Raw genomic sequence first — 19,106 nt, forward strand, 5'->3', positions numbered from 1 at the left:
ATGATCTGACCATCTTTGGTTAAGATCCTACCTTGTGATTGTATTCATTTTCCCAAATCGTACTACTAAACCAATAATTCCAGGAGGATGAAGCTCTTGTTATGATTCATTATACTTTTATACATCTGTCCTTGTTGGCCTTCCCTTATTATTTGTTAATTTCAAAATGGCTGCAATGGATCCAGACTCTGAAAAAGAAATAATCCTTGATGCTCTTCCTTGTTATCAATCGACCTGCCTCTGCCTCTTCCTAGCTCTGTGGTCTCAGCGAAATTAATAATATTCTCTTAGTTGAGGTTTCTTATTTTATTCTATTATTATTATTTTTATTATACTTAAAGTTCGAGGATACATGTGCAGAACGTGCAGGTTTGTTACATAGATATACACGTGTCATGGTGGTTTGCTTCACCCATCAACCTGTCATCTACCTTAGGTATTTCTCCTAATGCTATCCCTCCCCTAGCCCCCAACCCCCCAACAGGCCCCGGTGTGTGATGTTCCCCTCCCTGTGTCCATGTGTTGAGGTTTCTTATTTGTAATATGGGTGTAATAATGCTTACCTCTCAGGGCTGTTAAAAATATAGAGAATACTCAATGGATTGTGCAAAACTCCTAGGACAGTGTTTGGCAGAGAGCAGGCCCTCCTCTCCTTCCTACTGTATAGCAAATGTCTTGAGAATAGGAACATGTCCACACAGTGTTTTGTACTTAACAGGCATTGGAAACAGATTTGCTGAATGAATGGATAAACAAATATAATACTACAAAAGGATTTTTAATTATTAGTATTACAAAATAACTTTACATACAGCAAGTTGATAATTTTGGCATTCAGTCTTGTAGTACAGTCTACAAGATATATATATACACACCATATATATATACACATATATATACACCATATATATATACACATATATATACACCATATATATACATATATATACCATATATATACATCTATATACACATATATATACCAGTATATACACTACATACACTATACATATCTTGTAGACTAAAATGGAATATATGATCATTAATAACACTAAATCTTTTCACTTTAACATGTTTGCCCTATTGTTTATTTAATCTCTGATGTCTGTACCAGCTCCCTGCTACCTGGCTTTATCCTTTCCTGTGAACTAGTCATTCACTCATGCATGCAATTAACATTTGCTGACCATTTACTGTCTACCACAAACCAGGGTGCATGATTCATAAGACTCCTCTGTCTCTGCCTCCAAAAGATTTATACACTATGAAAAAAATGCATAAACAATTTATAATTAATAGAGGTGTTATGATAGAAGTACAAAAAAGTGCTATGGTTGTAAGAATGATTCATTTTGCCTAGGGAGTTTGCTTACCAGAGCTTACATGCTAGAAAGTGATTTTTCTCTTTGTAAACTAAATTGACTTACTGGTAATAAAAATAGCTTCCATTTGTCTAGTACTTTAAAAGTGCTTTCACATCCATTTCTTCTTTTAATCCTCATAATGAATGCTCTATAGTGTAATGGTTTTCTTTAAGATATATTTGCAAAAAAAAAAAAAAAAGGATGTTATGAGGCCAGCTGATATGCAACATGGAAATGCATTTGAAATCTCATAGGTAGAAGATAGAAGCCAGAACTGGAACCAGTGTTCAATTGGAACATTATGGGAATCATTCCAAGAATTTTTGCTATTTTGCTAATAGCAAAGACCAGTTTCTTCACTTCATCCTCAATGTCATCTCCTCATTTCAAGCCTGACCTACCATCTCGCTTTTGGGTTATTCCGACAGCCTTCTGACTGGATTCTCTGATTTGTATCTCATCTCCCTCCAAACCATTTGCCATATTGGCCACAAAATAATTTTTTAATACAAATTGGACCACATCATTCTCCCATTGAAAGCTGTTTTATGCTATAGAGCTTCACACTCCCTATAGAGTTAAGTCCAAATGCTTTCGCATGTTTATAAAACTCTCCATCATCTAAAGCTGTCAACTTCTTCAAACTTGTTATTGGTCACTTTCTTCAAACTATACTTACTGATTTTATTCCAAGCCACCATACCATCTCCATTTTTGTGCCTTTATAGATGCAATCTTTGGCCTAGAATGCTTTTAGCTCTCCACCATTCTGTCTGGTACAACGATGGCAGACATACAAAGTGTGGCGATTTTCTTGTTTATAACTAGACATACTTAACAACAATAGCAGAATCTTCACAACATAATTTTCGTTCTTGCTTTTTTTCCCTCTTATTTTATTACTACATAAAATAGAGTTCGGGAACCATTAGTCTAGCTTTTTCTCTTAAAATCTCAGGGAAAGATTATTATGTTTTTATTGCATATTAAAGACTCATGACATTTATATTCATTTAACATAGAACTAAAATATCTTCTATTGTGAGCATATTTTGTGCTACATGCTAAGTAACTAGCTGGGGATAAGTCAAACAGGGCATATCTGAGTGTATCATGGATCTCATATTCAAATGAAATAGACAATAAAATAAATAAATGAATTAAATCTTACATATTGGTGAGCAATGCTTCTGAGGAAATAAAAGATGACCTGAGAAGGAGGACACTTTAGAGTGGACAGCCCATGAAGGTTTCTAGGAGGAAATATATCTTAGATGAAGTTTGAAAGATGAGGAGCCAGCCGTGCAGTTGGGAGAAGAGTCAGCTGGGCCGAGGCAGCAGCAAGCACAGAAACTCTAAGTCAGAACAAAGTTTAGAGTGTTTGAAGACTGAACGACCAGGATAGTTGAGCATGGCGTGTGAGGGGTTGAGGTGATGGTAGAAGACACAGGGCCTTGTAGGCTAGGCCAAGGAAACCACTGGATAACTTTAAAAAAATAAATGATGAACTGGATGCAACACTGGCTACTGGGTAAAGAATGAATTATAAGAGAGCAGGAGTGGAAACAAGGGAACGAGTTAGGAGGTTATAGTAAGGTTCTGCCAAGAGATATCGATGGATGGGACTACAGTGGTGGCAGTGGCAATAGAAAGAAATGGATGGATTTGAGATACACTTTGGAGATAAAACGAACAACATCATTTTGGAAGGTAAGGAAGACAAATATAATATGTGTCCTAGCTCTCCGGCATGAAGCCACTGGGTAAACGGTGAACCATTTACTGAGATGGAAAAGACTGAGGAAACAAAAAAAAATGGAGGAAAACAGAGCTTCATTTTGCACACGTTATATTTGAGGTACCTCTCAAACATCTGAGGGAAGACATCAAGTAGGTAGTTGAATAAGCAGTTCATACCTCAGAAGGGAGTCCTGAGCTAGATATGCAAACGTGGAAGTTTTAAATATAGAGATGAGGTGAGGTAATGCATTGAATATATTAAATGAAATAATACACAGAAAGTAGCAGACACTCTATTTGGCATAGTAGCAAACGTGCTCAAAAACAATATTAGCTGTTGGATGCTGCTTGTGGTTAGGACATTCTTCACACAGTGTAACTTAAGTTTTTTTCACTAAGGATAAATGGCTTTTATATTATTTTCTTCTCAATAGAAATATTAACAACCAGTAGGTGTTAAAAGTTACTCATGTATTTGAAAGCTTATTTAGAATGTTTTACATATTGATATGCAGAAGTAAAAAAGATGAAATGAAAAGGTTAATATTAGAAATACATGGCATATATAACAATATATTACATAATATAAAATATATATTGTATATAATAGAAATAGATATACAATTTAGTTTCAGAGGTATTTTTAACAGACCGAATGGAAAATTGGTTAAATTATTGAGATTTTAAGAGTTTTAGCACGTATATACAAATAAATATATTCCAGAATGCTGATAAATTAATTTATGACACAGATTAATTTTTATGCATGGTAGTTACAACTAAGAAAATGTGGTTTTACCTCATACATTGTCTCTGCAATTTACTAGGTGTGTGAACTTGGGCAAATTATATATAACCCCTTGGTTCCTCAGTTCCCACATCTGTAAAACACCAATAATTATACCCTATCTAATCATGTTGTCATGTGAAATGACAATAATGTGTATAAAATATATAGTACAGTGCCTGAAGTAAACCATAAATGATTGGTCTGTACAGTGGTTCTCAACCCCAGATGAATATTAGAATCACCTGGGGAGTTTCTTGAATACTGATGTCCAGGCTTCACCTAAAGCAATTACATCTGAATCTCTGGAGGTGGGGCTTAAGCCAATAACAATTTTTTAAAAAATTCATCACATGGGCCAGGTTCAGTGGCTCACACCCGTAATCCCAGCGTTTTGGGAGGCCAAGGCAGGAGGACGGCTTGAGCCCAAAAGTCGAGACCAGCCTGGGCAACATGATGAGGCCTTGACTGTACAAAAAATTTTAAAAATTAGCCAGGCATGGTGGAGTGCACCTAAAGTCCCAGCTACTTGGGAGACTGAAGCAGGAGTATTGCTTGAGCCCAGGAGATCGAGGCTGCAATGAGCCTTGTTCGGGCCACTGCACTCCAGCCTGGGCAACCGAATGAGACCTTGTCACAAAACAAAACAAAACAAAAACAAAAACAAAAACAAAAACAAACAAACAAAAACCTCCCTCACTTTATGATTTCAATGTATATCCAGGGTTGAGAACTACTGATCTATAATAACTATCATGTATCACATATGGGCATGTAATGTTTGTATATGTGAATTATATTAACATAATATAGTGTCATGTCTATTAAACAAGTGGTGAAAAGAAATTAAAAATCTGTCTAGTGATTTAGTTTGAAAAAAATATATAAATTGGAAGAGTAGATAAATGATAATCAGGCCTAAGGTCTCTGGAGTAGGTTGCCTGTGTACAATTACCACCTCCCACATTCACTAGCTTATAACTTTGGGCAAGTTACTCAACTACTGTTTCCTTATTTATCAGCTAGGGATAATGAAGATGCCTATCTCTCATTGCATTGTTAGTAAAATGCATATAACATTCTCTGGCATATCACAAGTATTACATATTTATGTTTTGGGAAATTTGATGGAACTGTCACTGGGAATGTAAATCAGGTTCAACCATTGTGGAAAGCAGTATGGCAATTCCTCAAAGAGCTAAAAACAGAACTACCATTAGACCCAGAAATCCCATTACCGGGTATATACCCAAAAGAATGTAAGTCATTCTATCATAAAGGCACATGCACGTGTATGTTCACTGCAGCACTATTCACAACAACAAAGACATGGAATCAACCTAACTGCCCATCAATGGTAGACTAAAGAACATGTGGTACATATACACCATGAAATACTATGCAGCCATAAAAAATGAGATCATGTCCTTTGCAGGAACATGGATGGAGCTAGAGGCCATTATCTTTAGCAAACTAACGCAGTCAGAGAAAACCAAATGCCACATATCCTCACTTACAGGTGGGAGCTAAATGATGAGAACACATGGACACATAGAGGGGAACAACAGACCCCTGTACCTACTGGAGAGTGGAGGGTGGGAGGAGGGAAAAGATCAGGAAAAATAACTAATAGGTACTAGGCTCCATACCTCTGAAATAATCTGTACAACAAATCCCCATGACACGAGTTAACCTATGTAACAAACATGCACGTGTACTCCTGAACTTAAAAGATAATAAAAAGAAATTTGATGAAAATAGGTATTTGGAATGAATATTACCAGTAGTTAATATTCAATCTCAGTAACATACTTTTGCATTAGAACTGAAAAACAGATGCTATACCAAAGGTCTGGGGTAGCTGTGAAGAAACATTCTCTAGACCTTATATGAAAGGTCAAACGAATCCTCATTTCGTATTAGTTATTTGTCATCATAGAAAACAATAATGTTAATCTTGCCAGGACCTATATAAAACACCATAGAATATGTTAGTAAAAGTATCCAGCATCCCTGAAGCCCTGAATCTCAGATACTAGATGACAAACTGCTGGGAATGTTCAAATTATGTAACCATATACAGGTCCTGTGTTGGGTGCAGGTCCTGGAAGTGGATTTTCAGTGATGAATCCCTGTCTCGACTGGCTTGATTTCCCTTACTTCTCCAGCCTTGTTCAAACGGCCTCACCTCACCCCTTTGCTCCATCTAGGCAACACCCTCTTCCCTTTCTATAACATTTCCTACTATTTGTCTCCTCCAAGGCTTGGCTATTCTTGCCGATACCTCTTTCTAGAATGTTCTTCCCATTTCCCTCTATCTCACCCCCAACCTACACATCTTTTAAGATTCAACTCAAGTACTAAGCTTTTCCATTGAAGCCTTTCCCCAATGCCCCAGGTTGAAGTAACAATTCCCTCTTTTTTACCTGCTTACACCATGAACAGAAGGCCATTTAAAACCATCATTGAGGCCGGGCGCAGTGTCTCATGCCTGTGATCCCAGCACTTTGGGAGGCCAAGGCAGGCGGATCACGAGGTCAGGAGATACAGACCATCCTGGCTAACAGGGTGAAACCCTGTCTGTAGTAAAAAATACAAAAAATTAGCCAGGTGTGGTGGCGGGTGCCTGTAGTCCCAGCTACTTGGGAGGCTGAGGCAGGAGAATGGCGTGAACCCGGGAGGCGGAGCTTGCACTGAGCCCAGATGGTGCCTGGGCGACAGAGCAAGACTCCGTCTCAAAAAAAAAAAAAAAAAAAAATCACTGAGTCTCCTTAAAGGCCAGAGCACTAGTCTTATTCATTTATTTATTTATTTACTCATCAGCCCCTGGCACAGAGGCTCGTTTAACTGATTTCATTGACTTAGAGAATGGAAGGAAGGGAGGGAAGGAAAAAAGAAGAAACAACATCCATTTGTAGAGTGTATGACCTAGAGGAAGGACACTAACAATGAGCATGAATGTGTAAATGAAAATCTGCGGCCCCTGGTTTCAATAAGGTCAACAGAAAAACCATGCTGACACTCAGCAATCAGTTTCTCATAAAGTTAATGCAGCATCACATCTCTGCTTCATGGAGAAGCACTGTTCCGGATTTCAGTAAGAATCAGAAGTTTACTTTCAAACACTGAAATTCTCTAGATTTCCATTCTTGTGAATTAACTCCCATCTTTCAAAGATCTTCACTCAGGAGGCTGAAGTGACAGGATCACTTGAGCCTGGAAGGCAGAGGCTGCTGTGAGCTGAGATTACAGCACTGCACTCCATCCCTCCCGGGTGACAGAGGAAGACCCTGTCTCAAAAACAAACAAACAAACAAACCAAAAAATAAGAAAACCAAACACCACATATCCTCACAAAAAACAAAGATCTTCTAAACTGTCACCACCTCTTGGAAGTCTTCTCCAGTTTAGTGGAGACAAAATCATGAGATCCACAACAATTTCAGCACAGTAAATTAAGAGCAGGAACTCTGGGATACTGTTACTACTATTAGCTCTGTGGTTTCAGGCAAGCTGCCTAACACCTTTGTGCCTTAGTTCACTCGCCTTTGAAATGAAGACAATAGTAATATTTATCACAGATTTGAAAAGGGTACTGAATGTTCAGAATAATGCCTTGCACATGGAGAGAACTACATAAATGCTAATAGTTTATATTATAAATTGTTAATAGTTAATATTATAAATATGACTATTAGGAGAAAGAGTTACTGAATTTTCTTCCTTCCTTCCATCCTTCCCTAAACAAGAAGAATGTAGGTATCTCTGTTTTAATTTCTATAACATTGCTTATTTTATAAGTTAAGGGCCTAAACATATTGGCCATAGAGGTAATATACTTTCACCATTCATATGAAAAAACAACTCTATATTTAACTTACAAAACAGGAGATTTCTCTTCTATAAATCCTTTGTAATATTTGTTGCTTCAGAGTCTATATTAGCAATAGTGAAACTTGGCAAGATAACCAATCTTGTGTAATGGCAGAGAAATGGCAGGACAACCTTGCCTAAGATTTGTAAATTTCAAATAAGGCAGTATCTGTCAGATGTACGGGGACATTTTTTTCTGAACTAAAATGAGCTGAACACAAGTATAAAGCTTATTATCAATCTCATTTTCAGTTTCTTTGAAATCTTTCGTGAGTTGATCCTAGCTAAGAGACTAGCCATCAAAAAAAAAATCTGTGTGTGGTAGAGGATTAGGTAAAACAAATGCCTTATACAAGTTGAGAATCCATCATTCTTGTTTCCATTCTCCAATGAAGAGGATAAATCTTATCCTCCTCAGTAAATGAACTACAGAAGGCTCCAAAGAGACTGAAGCCTTTAGACACTATAGGGACCCCTGATGTTATGCCTAAGGAAAAGTTACGGTATGTCCTCAGCAAGGATGAAGAAATAACAAGTTAGTAAATTATCTCTGTTTACATTTACAACCAACAAACCAATCATTTCTATACACAGTTTGTACCTAAATTTCAAACATTCTTGATTATTAATAAAAGAGACTATGTTAGAATTCACAAGTAAGTTTGATATCTTGTAGTCTTACCAGAATGAAGTTCCTAAGTCCCTCAAAGAGATATGTTCTGCTAGTTCAAAGGTCTTTCTATGCCTTTTCCACAGTCTCTCTCTCTCTCCAGATTCTTCCTCCAGCCTCCAGCCACCAGCCCAGACATTTTATCTTGTTGAGCAATAGGGCAGACAACTGGATTCACAGGAAACAAATCGAGTGAACAGAACACAGGAATGTAACTCGGAAGACAGTGGTGATTTTGCTACTTACTGTGTGTCTTCATGAATATACTTGACTTTAGCTTTCATTTATTCACAAATCAAATGTAGATAATAGTATTACCCCCCCCCCATCTTACAAAGTTACTTTGAGGATACTAGAATTGCTTATGAAAGCAATTCAAAGCTGCAAAGTACTAAACAGAAGTCACTCTGATCCCACTCATTCCATAGCATAGGCTTTAGTACTCAGTGACCTCTGGTTTTAGACTGTCTGAGTTTAAATCCAGGCTCTTACTCATTTTGTCCTTGAATGAGTTCATGCTTCAGTTTCCTTATCTGTAAAATGGGGCTAATAATAGCATCAATTTATAAAGCTATTATGAAGTGTGAAATGGAATGGCACCTATGTGGCACTTAGAACAATGCCTGAAACCTAGAAAATAAGGGGATGATCCAGTCAGTACTTCTTTAAGTGGCTACCTTTTGAGTATAGTGGAGCTTTGAGGATTCCAAAGAACGGATAAGATCTAGCTCCTACTCATCTTTGGAGATCTCACAAACTTGTGAAGAGTGGACACTCAGGTAAACAAGTGCTGTGACAGAGATAAAATGAGGCAAAGTACAAGGTACAAATTCATCCCTAACTCCCTCCTCTGCCCTTTGCCCTTATTCTGTTTCCCTGCTTTCCCTAGGTAAGTTTGCCTGATAATTCCATACACTTTCATGGCCTCAGCTATCAACTGCACACCAACAAAAACCAAGATCCATAGACCAAAACTCTTACTCTCTGATATCTCCACTCAGCTTACTCTTTCCCGCCACTCCTGAACCTGCACCTCTTTCAACTAACCCGTCAAACCTAATAATTGGCCAAACTATGACAATTACATCAGAGAAACATGCCCACTCCTCAACCCCTGTACACATCTACTATATTCACCTTAACTATTGCAGCCACCTCCTAAGTATCTCAGTGCCTCCAGTTTCAATCTCCTTATCTGCAACCCATTCCCCATTCAGCCACCTGGGGGGGTTCTAAACATTTCTGTTAACAACACTCCCTCTAAGAAAATTTTGGTAGCTTGCCTTTGCTTGCGGAACAGTGTTGTCTTGGGCCTGCAGCACTCTTAACATACGTCTGAGGCTCCTTTCCGCTCTTATCCTCACTTCCCAGATCTCAACACAAAGAACACTCAGTGTCCTTTTCCAGATGGCATCTGCACCTTCCATTACTCTCCACTTTTGCTCTTACTGGTTATGCTCTCTCAAATGCCCCACCTGCCACCTATCCATCCACTCATCTTCTCCCTTATCCTTCAATGTACAGCTCAAATGTCACCAACTGCACATCATTTGCTCTGCTTAATAAATTCCTCAAGACTTACTGTTCTTTCACATGGATTTGCATATAACATGTAGGTTGAACCATATGAGTTACCAGTTTTTGGTAGGCCAAAATGGTCAATAACTGCACTGGATCCAGTACTTGAACTTATAACATGATATGGTCCTCTTACAGCATTTATCCTGCTTCATCAGAACTCTTTCTTTAAGTATATTGCCCATGTACCTTGTCGTCTTCACCTTTCCATGCCCAGTGCCTTGCAGAGTGCCAGGCAAGAAGTAGATGCTCCAGGAAAGTGTGTAGAATTCAAGGTAATTGCTGTGTATGGATCTTAACACTTTGTTGAGCTCTCTTAAGTCTAGGTCCTAATCTTACTCTCATTATCTAGGGTCTGCCAAAGGTAAACGTAGCCATCCAGGGCTGTCTGGAAGAGAGTCAGGATTGTAGGTATCCCTTTCCTTTCCCCATTTACATCAAGACCCAGCTCTCTACCTACTAACTAATTACCTAACCTAGGTAGGAAAACATCAGCCTCCTGGGTTGTCCTTTCTTTAGGCAGCAAGTATGTAATTTGCAATACCATTCAGGGCACTTAACACATTAATTCACTCATTCAGTCACGGGGCTGTGATTGGTACTAGGAATATAGTAGTAACTAAGGCAACTAGAGACTATGAGTCTGGAGGGTTTTAATCTATTCTTCAAACTTTTTCCCGTAAGAATTACCTAAAGAAACTGAATATTTTCCAAAATATAGCTTGCATATTTGAACATTTTTAAATGTCTTATGCATACATTTTAAGTCCTCTAAAAATATTATAAGTTGAAATAATTGTTGCAAAAGATGTAATTTCAGTATATATTTTATTTTGTCACTTTAAATTACTATTATTTTTAATGTATTTAATGAAATCTGAATATCATAACAATCTGATACCCATGACTATCTTTTTTTAACGAGAAAGATGTTTTAATTTAAAAATTTTAGATTTTTTTCTCTTTGAACTCATATTTGCATTATACTTTGCCCTTGAATTTTATACATTTATAAAAAATCAAAACGGTGGTCCTTCATATTTAGATCAATTTATGGAACATGTGTACTACATATATTGGCAAACCAGTAAGCCAAATTGAACTTTCCCTCCAGAAAAATCCTGCCTCTATTTTTCAATTCAAACAAATGTGTTAATTTGCATTGCAAAAAATATTATTAAAACATTGAGGCTGGGTGCGATGGCTCACACCTGTAATTCCAACACTTTGGGAGGCCGAGGCAGGCATATCACTTGAGGTCAGGAGTTTGAGACAAGCCTGACCAACATGGCAAAACCTTGTCTCCGTTAAAAATACAAAAATTAGCTGGGCGTGGTGTTGGGCGCCTGTAATCCCAGCTACGCAGGATGCTGAGGCAAGAGAATTGCTTGAACTCAGGAGGCGGAGGTTGCAGTGAGCCAAGATCACACCACTGCCCTCCAGCCTGGGCAACAGAGCAAGACTCCATCTCACAAACAAAAAACAACAAAACCCACAGAACATTGAGAAATATGTTACAAAATGAATCCTATAAGACAGATTATGAAAGGACGTCAAACTTAATATAGATCTAATACAAGTAATGCATCTCATCAATTATAAAAGGAATATAAATTAATACGATAATCCTTATCAGCTAATTTTTAATAAAGCAATGAATGTACAATTTATCAAATAATGACTATATCATTCCTCTAATAAAAATGCGTATCTCTCTCCAGTCAAAAGACAGAGAATGCAGAATGAAGCAAACACAATTCAATCATATGCCATCTACAATAGACACACTAGATTCAAAGATATAAGTAAGTCCAAAGTGAAAAGATAGAAAATTGTATACCATACAAACAGTATCCAAAAGAGAAGTGGAGTGGCTATACTAGTATCAGACAAAAGGGCTTTAAGACAAGATTTGTTACTAGAGTCAAAAAAAGACGTAGTGATAAAAGGGTCAATTCATCAGGAAGACAAACAATAAAAACATAAATGCACCTAACAACAGAACCTCCTAAAACATGAATTCAAATACGTAAGTTGAAAGGAGAAATAGACATTTAACAATAATAATTGGAAACATCAATAACCTGCTTCCAATAATGGCTGAAGACTTGAACAACACTATAAACTAACTAGATGTAACATATCTGTAGAAAACTCTAAAAATAGCAGAGCATACATTCTTCTCAAGTATGCAGTGAAAATTCTCCGTGACAAAGCGTATGTTAAAAGGCCATAAAAAAAAACCTCAATAAATTTAAAGACTGTTAAATCACACAAAGGATGTTCTTTGACCATCACGGAATAGATTTAAAAGTCACAATAACAAATACATTTGGAAAACACAAATATGTAAAAAGTAGTCTAAACACTTTTAAATAACAAATGGTTTTAAAATGTACAGGGCAAATTAGAAAATTATTTGAGATTAATGAGATCAAAAATACAACATACCAAAACTTATTAGGTGCAGCTTAAGCAGCAGAGAGAAATTTGTAGCTGTAATGCTTATTATGAAAAGAAGGAAGAGCTCAAATTAATAATCTAAACTTCTATCTTTCAAAACTACCAAAGAAGAATAAACTAAAACCAAAGCAAGCAGAATAAATAACATTATAAATATTAAAGCACAAATAAACGAAATAGATAACAAATAGCGAACATCAATGAAATCAAAAGTTACTTATTTTAAAAAATCAATAAAATTAATGAACACTTAGGCTGAACAAGAAAAGAGGAATCAAAATATTAAAATCAGGAATAAAAAAGGGGACCTCAGCATCAACCTCATAGAAATAAAAAGGATTAGAAGAGAACACTACAGACAGGATGCAGTGGCTCACATCTATAATTCCAGCACTTTGGGAGGCCAAGGCAGGAGGATCACTTGAAGCCAGGAATTTGAGACCAGCCCAGCAACAAATTAATTTTAAAAAAATAAGTAAATAATAACTTTTTAAAAAAGAGAATGCCATTAACAATTGTATATCAACAAATTAGAAAGCCTAGATAAAATAAACAAATTCCCAAACACCAACAACTCATACTAAAATAAGAAGAAATGAAAAGTCTGGATAGACTTATAACAAACACAAATTGAATTAACAATTTTTAAACTTTCCACAAGGAAAGTCTAGGCCCAAATGGCTTTACTCGTCAATTCTACCACAAACCACAAACTTAAAGAAGAATTAATATCAATACTTCACACACTCTTAACAAAAAAATTACAAGAATACTTCCCAACTCATTCTATGAGACCAGTATTAGTTACTCTAATACCAAAAACAGCACAAGAAAAAAAACACCACAAGCTGATAACCCCCATAAACATACATGCCAATATTCTCAACAAATTACTTGCAATCCAAATCCAATAACATATAAAAAGGATTATACATCATAACCAAATGAAATGTATCCCAGGAATACAAGGTTGGCTTAAAATACGAAAATCAACCAATTTAATATACTAAATACACTAAACCATAAAACTACAATCATCTTAATAGATGGAGAAAAGCAGTAAAGTGGTGATAACTTGTATATCAATTGCATGGCGAAATAATAATAATTTGCATATATTGATTTAAATAAAATACATTACTCAAGTTAATTTCACTTGTATCTTTTTAATTTTTAAAATGTGGCTAGTGCACACCTTAATTCCAGCAGTTTGGGAGGCCAAAGCAGGAAGCTAGCTTGAGTACAGGAGTTGGAGACCAGCCTGGGCAACATAGCGAGACTTCATCTCTACAAAAACTTTTTTTAAAAAATTAGTTATGCATTGCAGTGTACGTCTGTAGTCCTAGCTACTTGGGAAGCTGAGGTGGGAGGCTGCAATGAGCTATGATCACACCACTGCACTCTAGCTTGGGCAACTGAGCCACACCCTGTCTGTAAAAAATAAAATGTGGCTACTAGAAAAGTTCACATTACATATATAGCTCACATTTATGGCTTGTGTTGTATTTCTATTGGACTACAATGGTCTAGGCATATCCTAGTTTGAAGATCAGTGCTCTAACAGCATTTGGTGTTTTCATACATATTTCTCTATGTTATTTATCAGATAAGAAATCAGAGAATGAGGATGGTTAACATGCCCAGGTAAACATAACCTTCCCCATAGGTGTCAGAACTGGTAGTGGGATTCAGTAATATCCTTAAAGTCAGAGTTTGCCCTAATTGCATAACTGGTCTCTGGTCTTTCTTAGAGGTACAAAATAGTCATTGAATATGTTTAACATTTAAGTTTCAGAAATTTTTTATGTTTTCCAGATCCAAGAGGAATTTAGCTTTTTTTTTTCTCATTTTTTATTTGGATATCTCCTTCCACTGCTAGCAATCAAGGATTTCACTGCCATTACCAGCCTCCATGTTGTCTGGTAACTGTTTTGCTTTGCTTTTGCTTTGGTTATCCATTCTCCAGGACTACCACTGTGTTCAGGCTGGCTTTCTCATCTACTCTTTACCTTGAACTGCATAGCAGATAACAGCTAAGATGTTTTTTCTGTTTGTTTAAACATCTATTTTGTGTCAAACACTGTAGAAGACTCTCTACTTAAAATATTGCTAATTATCATCACCATAGCCCCCGCTTCACAGGTAATGTTTGTCTTTACCTCCACAGATGAGAATACTGAGGTTCCCAAAGTTTAACTGCCAAAGTTACATAGTAACAGAGGAAGTCGGACTAAAAGCCACGTCTCTGACTTCATAGCCCTGGTGTGTCCATCATATCACTCTTTGCTATCTCTTAATATGGGATGAATATGCATCAACTGTGGGCCTACAAACAATGGTATTTTCATATACACGATTCATGTCCTTATGAAAATCTTAGAGTTTCTTATTCTCTGTACCAGTTTGTCTATTTTTTTCTATTGAAAATTGAGGTCTATGTTTTTTCTTATTGTTATGAATTACGTACTCCAATGTTAGTACAATGGCTTACACTATAAATGAATTTTGGATGTGAGATGACATAAAGTCCTATAGTCCTTTCTCAAGTCCCAAGAAAAAAAGGAGACAGCAAAAGTGAATTGCTAGCACTGACAATGAAGCACTAAGACTAAAATCCAATATCCCTCTTCCCTCTGAATGTTTTTCCTCTCTTGTCTTTACATTTAATCAATCCTTGTACAAAGGCTGGTGATAATGCCTGCTACCATATAAGCTTCATGATATTTCTTTTTAACTGCACGTTTACAGTTTCTAAAACAAACATTTAAAATGTTGAATCTTCTAAGATTCTAAACATATTAAGGTCAAATTTGATAGATGCAATGCTCTTCATCTACTTAAAGTCTACATATTTAATATTTAGTCAAGATGCATCACTTTTCTCTGCCTAATTTATCAATTGAAGTGGTTAGCTTTCCACAATGTGGAAAAATACAATATATCCAATATATACTGCCAGACCTCATTCTTACTACAGGAGAAAAATGAGTAAGCATATGTGAGGAATATCTCTGGTTTTCTGTGGGATATGTTATTTTGAAAATAAGATGCTTTTTCTCTGAGGTCTCTACTACCAATTTTCATTCATGTAGCTAGGTGTCACTGTGAAGACTTGAAGGATTATCCCTTCCACTCCTTAACTTTTAGTAGAAGCAGGGACTGTTGCTTTAAAAAAAAAAGTTTTATTTTTTGACATTATAATTGTATATTATTATTGCATACAGTGATGTTATATGTATACAGAGTTGAATGATTGAATCAAGCTAGTTAACATATCAATCAGCTTAAATACTTATCATTTTAAATCTAACTGCAACTTTCTACCCTTTGACCAACATTCTCTGTTCTCCCAGCCCCTGGCCTCGATAACCACCATTCTATTCCCAGCTTCCATGAATTTGATTGTGTTAGATTCCACATATAAGTGAGAACATTCAGTTTTTACCTTTCCATGCCTGGCTTATTTCACTTATATAATATCCTCCAGGTTCATCCATGTTGTTGCAGTTAGCCAGATTTCCTTCTTTTTTAAGGCTGAATAGTATTCCACTGTGTATATATGCTACATTTGCTTCATCCATTCATCTGTTGGTGAACACTTAGGTTGTTTCCGTGTCTTCGCTACTGCGACTAATGCTACAGTGAACACAAGAGTGCAGACGTCGCTTCGACATACTGGTTTCAAGTCCTCAGGATATATATACCCAAGCACCGTTTTTAAGCGTGTGTCCCTGTGACTCTGTTTCACTCAGGTACTTGCTGAGCAGTGGCCCACTCTTTGTCTTTGCTTCTAGCACTAGCCTGAGGGCCAACTAATGAAGCAAGAGACTGAGAAATGAGGAGATGGGGGCATTAATCTCAGTCTATGCAAACCATCTCAAGCAAACGACTTTACCTCTGGGCTTTGGTTTTCCAACAACAAAACAAAAATATTATTCGCTTTATCTACTCACAAAGTATATTGTGACAAGAAAAGGAAATAATAGAAGTCCCATTTCAAGCCAGGATTGAGATGAGCTTCAGTGTGTAATTTTTTCTGCCTTCTTGCTAGATTTGCCATACCTCAATATTCTGTATAGATCACAAGGCTCCACCGATGACCAGCCGGGCAAGGTCATATTGCAGCAAGTAGGATTCCAATTTAGTAGGTCAGTTTCAGCCTACAGTCTCACTGTTTATGACTCTGCCCAGACAATTAGGGTTGGGAATTATCATAACTAATGTCAACAGTATTTATTTACAGCCTCTGTGAGGATGTACAGAATAATGGATATATTTTCTGTTCTTTTCACAGTTATACCCATAGTGCCTTGCACAGTGTCTGGTACAGAGCAGGCACTCAACAGAGAGTTTCTGAATACATAAATCAGTCAATAAGAACTAGGAAAATTAAAGAACATATAAGGCATAGCAACTGCCTACAAAGACTTGTAATTCAATCGAGTTCACATGGCCTTAAAGATACAAGATAAGTAGCAATGGAGAAGTCAGTCAGTCTACGTAAGGGCCCAGTGAGCATCGTGGCAGAAATTACTGGAGAGGCTGACAGGTTCTCTCCTAGGTGGGGGTATTGGAGTGGGATGATAAATCCCCTGGATCCCACAAAGGGTAACACAGACCTTCTATTATGTTTCGGGGCTATACTTTGTCATCAGGGGAAGATTCTTGATATTTTTCTTTGTCAATGAGTTCATCTTTGTATGGCATAATAACCAGAATAGAGATCGTAATAACCAGAGTGAAACTTTTAGTTTGGTATTGTCAAGGAAAAAATATTGGGAAGGAAAATAACTTTTTTGTCATTGTTATTATGATTATTCATTTTATTTTTTCTCCAGTAAACATAAGGTAACAATGCTACAGTTATCCACAAAATGGCTCATGTCTTTGTAAAGCATGCTTTGGAAACATCTACCTCTTTCCTTCCTTCCATCTCCCTCCTTCCTTTCCTTACCTTGTTTTCTCCTTTTCTTCATCTTTTCTTCTTACAGCATTCATTGGGCAATTACTAATCAACAAATACTTATTGGGCACTTGTGTTCCAGGAAGGTGAAAGGCAAGGGAATGCGGAGATACATGAAGGAATTACATTTGAGTAACGTTTCTGCAGTATAATTGACAGAGCATGGTTGACAATTGTTTTTGGAGGGTGAGAGAGATGAAGGAAGAGGATGACTCATGTTTCAGCTTGAGAAACTGGTTGTGTGATGATGACGTCAGCCAAGACAAGAAGCAAAATAGGAGAAGCAGATTTTGGGGAAGATGTTGAATGCAGGTATAGACACATTGAATTGATGTGGCTGAAGGACACCCAGGTCAAACTGTTAAACAGGCAGTTGGAAATATGATTTTGACCATGAGGCTAAAGAGATGGATTTGGAAGACATTAGCATTTAGATGATGTTTGAAAACAAGATAATAAATTCATCTAGAAAAAGTAGGTAGAAATATAGAAAAGGACCAGAAACATAAGCCTAAGGAACTCTCACACGTAAAGAATATGTAAGGAGAAAGTGAAGAAGGAAATTATGAAGGAAGGTTTAGAAAAGTAGGAGAACTAGAAGTAATTGAGGATGGTACTACTCTTGAGTGCCACATCAATAAAGCACCTTGAAGTTGGTCAAGGTCAGAATGAATCTTAATTTCTACTTTCTCCTTTTCCAACTCCAAACCAGAGCTAATTAGCTCCCATCTAAAGACTCAAAGCTTTCCCATTCTGTGGGGTTAACTACATTTATGGGCATGGGCTCTGCCACAGAAAGAAACCAGCAGCATGGAAGTAAGGCATCCAGTTGACCTTAACTGCAGTGCCTCCTGAACTGGTTCCATTTCTATGAGATGGGGTCTTGACTCCTCTCTTTGTTCAAGCTCCTGTAATGAACCCCTGTGTTCCTGGAGTCCCAACTCTAGTCTCCTGAGACAGAAGTTTTCCCCTTGTACTCCAGGGTTATCTATTCCCCAGCGTTACAGTCTTGGGATGACTTACCTGTCTTCATGTACTTATCCTATATCTGACAATGCCTGGAATTATTTTTGGCTAGTTTAAGAATCCTAGGAGCATCTGCATGGTGTTTGGACAGCTCCTGAAAACAAATTAACCATTTATAAACAGACCCTTGTATTACTATTGTATTCTTTTAGCTATCATTTCCTAAAATTGCTATTTATTAATTCAACAACCCCTTTAATAAGTGCATGCAATTCCCAACTCTTGAAAGCCTACTATGTGCAAGGCATCGTTGTAAGTGCTGAGGATACAACAGTGAGCAAAACAGGCATGGACCTTTCCTCATGGGCTTGTGATCTCAGAGAGAGGACAGATAAACAGTTCAAGTACATAGTGGGTCAGATGGAAAAACAAACACCTTATAAGGAATAAGAAGGCTGGGAAAGAGTGGCGGGGGGGCGGGGGTTGTCATTTTATTACAATGGCGGTCAGGGAAGACATCACTGAAAAATGACTTTTAGCAGAGACGTGAGAGAGACATGAAAAAAAATGATAAAAACATGATTAAGTGAGCCCTGTTGCTACTTAGGAGACAAGTATTCCAGGTGTGGGAATTGCGAGGGCAAAGGCCCTAAGGCTGAATTGGCCTGGGCTGTTACAGAAATAAGCATTCCACTGTAGGGA

At 37.1% G+C, this 19,106-nt stretch overlaps 1 long non-coding RNA gene across 1 annotated transcript in view; it reads right to left on the reverse strand.

Moving 5' to 3' along the window:
* The window catches only part of LOC104005995 (uncharacterized), a 38,088-nt gene extending 21,430 nt beyond the window's left edge, over positions 1–16,658 (reverse strand). Inside the window, exons 1-6 of the long non-coding RNA XR_001716778.3 lie at positions 16,538–16,658; positions 15,921–16,111; positions 13,671–13,771; positions 8,447–8,602; positions 564–736; positions 32–188 (exon numbers count right to left, since the gene is read on the reverse strand). This is a non-coding gene — a long non-coding RNA (uncharacterized LOC104005995). The remainder of the gene's footprint in view (positions 1–31; positions 189–563; positions 737–8,446; positions 8,603–13,670; positions 13,772–15,920; positions 16,112–16,537) is intronic.
* Positions 16,659–19,106: the final 2,448 nt, after the last annotated feature.

This window comes from Pan troglodytes, chromosome 3 (genome assembly GCF_028858775.2).
Source record: "Pan troglodytes isolate AG18354 chromosome 3, NHGRI_mPanTro3-v2.0_pri, whole genome shotgun sequence".
Lineage (NCBI taxonomy): Eukaryota > Metazoa > Chordata > Mammalia > Primates > Hominidae > Pan > Pan troglodytes.